General features: G+C 42.3%; 1 pseudogene; it reads right to left on the reverse strand.

Moving 5' to 3' along the window:
• Positions 1-3,370: 3,370 nt before the first annotated feature.
• On the reverse strand, positions 3,371-4,638 carry LOC100771001 (annotated as a pseudogene).
• Between the last annotated feature and the right edge of the window lie 1,282 nt (positions 4,639-5,920).

A 5,920-nucleotide genomic window follows, 5' to 3' on the forward strand; every position in this document is an offset into this window, starting at 1 on the left:
TTTTCTGTACATAAGATGGAATTGAGTTCTGTTTTGAGAGCAGTTGGAAAGCACATTCATTCTCTTGATCCTTACCATAACCTAAACGTCTGTGGGGAAAGATTACTCAAGGAAAATTGTATTTAGTGTATACAGATTCCTCAATGCTTTTTCCTAAGTAATGCTGTATAAAACATTATATTACATTATGAATCATGCATCATATGGAGGTATGTGGATGGAGGTTTAAAGGATACGTGCAAGTGACAAGTTACTTTATACTAGCTTTTTAAAGCATCCCCGAAGTTTGCTGCTATTGGGGATCCTGGATCTATTCTCATGAAAATATGAAGGGTTGAATATTCATTTTAATATTTTGCCTTCCTGATATGCTACTGATGTGACCCACATGTTAAATTTTAGTTCTGTTTATATAAAAACATCTTTACCCATGTAGTCTGTTTGTTTATGTACACGTGTATGCATAGGTTTGCATGAGTACCATTTTTTAACATTTTTATCTGGGGGAATTTCATGACATATCCAATATCCACCTCCCACTTCTACTTCTGCCCTTCGAATTACTCCATATCACCTACAACCTGTTATCCTCCTGATGTCATGTCTGGGTTTTTTTTTTTTTTTTTTTGAAAGCTTGCTAAGTCCAACTATGGCTGCCAGATATGCTCAGTTGTGGAACCAATCATTGAACTACAAGAAACCTACTAGCAGTCACACTCTAAAACACAGATTCTTCTTCTCTGGAAGATATCTATTTTTGTAGGTAAGAGGTAGGGTCTGGGAAGTTCCTATCCTATCTATGGCTGGCTTGATCTTGTACAGGTTTTGTTCAGGTAATCACAGAAACTGTGGGTTCTTTAATGCAATAGCCATGTCATGTCAGGGCACCTTATTCACAGATTCTTTCTCATCATCTGTGTCTTACATACACTTCATCTCTTCAGATATTTCCCTGACTGTTAATGGAAGGGGTTGACAAAGATAGTATTATTTTAAATCTTAGTTCCAACATAAACACAGAGAATGACTAGAAGCTACTTGTTAATGTTTCTTCACTGTACACTTGGTCCATTGGTTTGTTTTCTGGCAGAACACCTAAGAAGACTTAAGAGAAAATACATGTTAAGCTATGCACATTCAAAAGCATTATCTGTTGTTTCTATACATCAGAATTGATGCTGCTAATTATAAAACCATGAGTCTTTTTTTCCATTTTAAATTTAAATTTGAAACAAGCTTCTTTTACATGTCAATCCCAGTTCCCTCTCCCTCCCATCTTCCCCTGTGCCCCAACAATCTCCAATCCCATCCCCTTTCTGCTTCCCAGGGAATGTGAGGCCTCCAATGGGGGAATCTTCAAAATCAGTCATATCATTGGGAGCAGGGCCTAGGCCTTCCCCTATGTGTCTAGGCTGAGAGAGTATCCCTCTATGTGGAATGGGCTCCCAAAGTCCATTCATATACTAGGGATAAATACCAGAGGCCCCATAGATTTCCCAGGCCTCCTAACTGATACCCACATTCAGGGTATCTAGAACAGTCTTATGCTGGTTTCCCAGCTAGCACTCTGGGGTCTATGAGAAATCCCTTTTCAGGTCAGCTGTTTCTGTGGGTTTCTTCAGTATTATTCTGATCCCTTTGCTCATCACTCCTCCTTCTCTACAACTGGATTCCAGAGCTCAGCTCAGTGTTAACTGCTGGTGTCTGCCTCTGCCTCCATCAGCTACTGGATGAAGGCTCTAGGATGCCATATAAGGTAGTCATCAATCTCATTATCAGAGAAGGACATTTAAAATAGCCTCTCAACCACTGCTTAGATTGTTAGTTGGGATCATATGTTTCTAGACATTTCCCTAGTGCCAGAATTCTCCTTAAACCTATAATGGCTCCCTCTATTATGGTATCTCTTTTCTTGCTCTTCTCAGTTCTTCCCCTGACTAAATGTTCCTGCTTTCTCATGTCTTCCTCTCCCCTCTTGCTTTTCCCCCTCTCTTTCTTCTAGCTCCCTCTCCCCTCCCCCATGCTCCCCATTAGCTCAGGAGGTCTTGTCCCTTTCCCCTTCTCTGGGAAAACCATGACTCTCTTAGGGTCCTCCTTGTTTCCTAGCTTCTCTGGCAGTGTAGATTGTAGGCTGGTAATCTTTTGCTCTGTCTAAAATCCATATATGAGTGAGTACATACCATGTTTGTTTTTTTGTGACTGCATTTCCTTACTCAAGATGGTTTCTTCTAGTTCCATCCATGTGCCTGCAAATTTCAATGTTCCATTGTTTTTTTTCCCTGAGTAGTACTCCATTGTTTAAATGTACCACATTTTCTCCATCCATTCTTCAATTGAGGGGCATCTAGGCTGCTTACAAGTTCTGGCTATTACAAATAATGCTGCTATGAACATGGTTGAGCAGATGTCCTTGTTGTAGGAATGTGCATCTTTGGGGTATATGCCTAGGAGTGGAATTTCTGGATCTCATGGTAGACATATTCCCATTTTCCTGAGGAATCGCCACACTGATTTCCAAAGTGGCTACATGAGTTGGTACTCCAAGCAGCAGTGGAGGAGTGTTCCCCTTTCTCCACATCCTCTCCAGCATAAGCTATCATTATTTTAGCCATTCTGACAGGAGTAAGATGGTATCTCAGAGTTGTTTTGATTTGTGTTTCCCTGCTGGCTAAGGATGTTGAGCACTTTCTTAATGTGTCTTTCAGCCATTTTATGTTCCTCTATTGAGAATTCTCTATTTAGTTTTTTTTTTGTGTGTGTGTGAAAACGTCTTTATTTTAAGAAAAAAATTTAGTTAACAAAAAATTTAACAAGTTTCACTTAGCAAAATACACCCAAAAGGAAATCACAGTACAAAGAAAGCTTTAAGTCAAGGCCTCACCAATTCCTATAGTATTAGTGTTATGTCTCAATTCTCTAAACTAACTTTTAAAAAGCTTAAACTTAACCTAAAGATTTAAATGAAAATATAAACTAGAATGAACATGAGAAATGCTTCTCTTTGCGTCAGGGATCTAGCACCTTTGGGTTCTCCAGAAAAGTACAAGTCCCCAGTGTGTTCACTGTGGTGTGCTTAAAGATCTGCTCAACATACTTAAACTGCTTAACTCAGATAACATCACTCTTAAGTACACTACCAAAAATGTTCATTGAGAAAAGCGGAAGAAAATAGTTTTAGTTTACTCAATATTACATGCTAGAAGAAAAGTTTGCATGAGAAACACTGAAGAGGTAATTTTTTAATCCAGATTTTCACAAACTCATGGTGCAAAGTGGGTCCCCCAGCTTCCTCTGGAGTTTATCCTGCTCTTGACTGCTTATTGGCTGCCTGTGAAATTTTGATTGAAATAACTCAAATGCTCCTACTATACTAACCATATCCACCCATGCTGTTCTGATTGCTGTAGCTGGCCCGGTAACAATCACTCACTGACTGGCTCTCCAGGCCACTGTAAGTCCCCTGGGCAGCTGACACTCCCATGCCCTGCATCACCTGGCTGCTTTAAGCTCCATTGCTGGCCCCTGTTGTTGAATTCAGGAAGAGTTCTTTGTATCTGTGCTGCACATTGGCCCTGTCCTTCGACATAGCTGCCACTGCTTCATCATGGGTGGCAAACTCAACATCAGCTTCTCCTGTCACTCTTCCATAAGGACCAATCTCAATATGAACTCTCACAGGGTTTAGTTGAAAGAAGTTGTAAAAGTCGTTCTCCGTTGCTTTGTAAGGCAACCCTCTCATGTGGACGCAATGGTGCGTGGTGCTCTGCTCTCAGTGGTGCTCTGCCCTGTGAACTCGCTGTCTCCATATCTGTGGTCATACATTCCTGAGAAAGAGTAGCTGAGGTCTCTCCCAAACAGGTCAGTGGTGAAGCCATAGCCATCACCGAGGCCACTGTATTCTTCATAGCTCCCATAGCCTGCACTATAGGCACCAGACCTCATCCTATCCAAGCCTGCCTGTTTGACAATGCCAATGTACCTCTGTGCTGTGCCAGGCCGGTGATAAGGCCCAGGCCTCTGCACAGACATGAACTTAAGAGGTGGGTCTGAGTATGACCTAACTTCCCCCTAACTGCTCTTGAACACTTCAATATACCTTTGCCCTATTCTCTCCTTGTGTTTCCCTAGAGCTTTCTCAGCTAGCTCTTGTGAGGCAATCTGAATGAACGCCTCCCCTGTAATCTTGCCCTCCGGGTCCACAGGTAATGTAATCCCGTTTGGCACAATTTCCAACCCTGAGAAGAACTGAACAATTTCTTCCTTTGTGCATCCGAATGGGAGTCCTGGAAGCCTCACAAAGCCATCATTGGCACTGTTGGCTCTGTTTGAACCACTGTGCTTCAACACCCAATCCATCTTGGTTCTGTGTGACTTGAACACCTCAATATACCGGTGTCCCATGCTTTCCCTGTCTTTTTTTTTTTTCAGAGCCAATTTTACATCATTTTCTGACTGAAGTTCAACAAAAGCCTCACCACTCTGCCTGCCTTCGCTAGTATAAATGAAATGAACACCTGAGACCCCATCATGAATTGTGCAGTTGGAGAGGAAGTTTTGTACGTCCTCAATTGAGCCGGACCAGAGTAGGCCACAAAGTTTGACCACATAGCCTTCACCTCCCTCGGGGCCCAGCATCATGGACACTTGACAGAGCTGATGTCACACTAGCTTGGGAAATTTTTGGTAGCTTAAAGAACCACCAGGGGTACCTTCTGTAGAAACACTTATGGAATGTTCAAGTTTTCTACGGAGGAAGGCAGAAGTGACTTCTACTTTTAGTAAGCAATGCACCATAGGAACCCCCAACTCCACCCGAGGCTTTAAAAACGCAGAGGGCTCTGGGAAAGTCCAGGGCATCTTCTCAACCTCTGAGGGCCCGGATCCACACAGACTGCTCCTTAAGACTCCCAGCTGCCAGGAGGAGGAAAGGGAAGTCGACTGAGTCGGGCCAAGAGTGGGCTCTATTTAGTTTTGTACCCAACTTTTTAATTGGATTATTTGGTGTTTGGAAACTAGCTTCTTGAGTTCTTTGTATATTTTGGAGATCAGCCCTCTATCTGATGTGGGGTTGGTGAAGATATTTTCCCATTCTATGGACTGCCATTTGGTCTTGCTGACTGTGTCTTTTACATTACAAAAGCTTCTCAGTTTCGGGAGGTCCCATTTATTAGTTGTCCATCAGTGTCTGTGCTACTGGTGTTAAGTTCAGGAAGCAGTATGCTGTTCCAATTCTTTCAATGGTACCTCCTACTTTCTCTTCTAAGAGGTTCAGTGTGTCTGGATATATGTTCAGGTCTTTGATCCACTTGGACTTATGTTTTGAGCATGATGATAGATATGGATCTATCTGCAGTCTTTTACATGCTAACAGCACTTGTTGAAGATGCTTTATATCAAGAGCTGATCATAGTCCGTAAGGTTAAGATATCTTTATTCAGATAAACACCAGACAAACGCAGGCCAGAGCATGCCAGAGACAGCAAGGCAGGCAGACCAGAGAGAAGGGGCCCCCATGTGCCTTGCAGCCCCTTAAAAACCTATCCTGGGACATCCTGAACTCACCTTGACCATGCTCTGACAGGCGTGGTCAGGCACATCTGTAGCCAGCCCTTAGGAGGCGTGGTTATGTTGTCTCCCTACAATGCTTTCTTTTTGCATTGTATAGTTTTAGCTTCTTTGTCAAAAGTCAGGTGTTCATAAGTGTGTGATTTTCAGTTTGATTACATTTGTCTAGCTGTCTATTTTTGTTCCAGCACCAAGCTGTTTTCAGGAGTATAGCTCTGTAACAGAGCTTAAATCAGGGATGGTGATGCCTCCTGAAGTTTCTTTATTATACAGGGTTGTTTTGGCTATCCTGGGTCTTTTTTCCCCCTCCATATTAAGGTATTATTCTTTCCACTTCTGTGAAAAATTGTGCCAG

The sequence above is a fragment of the Cricetulus griseus genome, chromosome 4 (assembly GCF_003668045.3).
Source record: "Cricetulus griseus strain 17A/GY chromosome 4, alternate assembly CriGri-PICRH-1.0, whole genome shotgun sequence".
Lineage (NCBI taxonomy): Eukaryota > Metazoa > Chordata > Mammalia > Rodentia > Cricetidae > Cricetulus > Cricetulus griseus.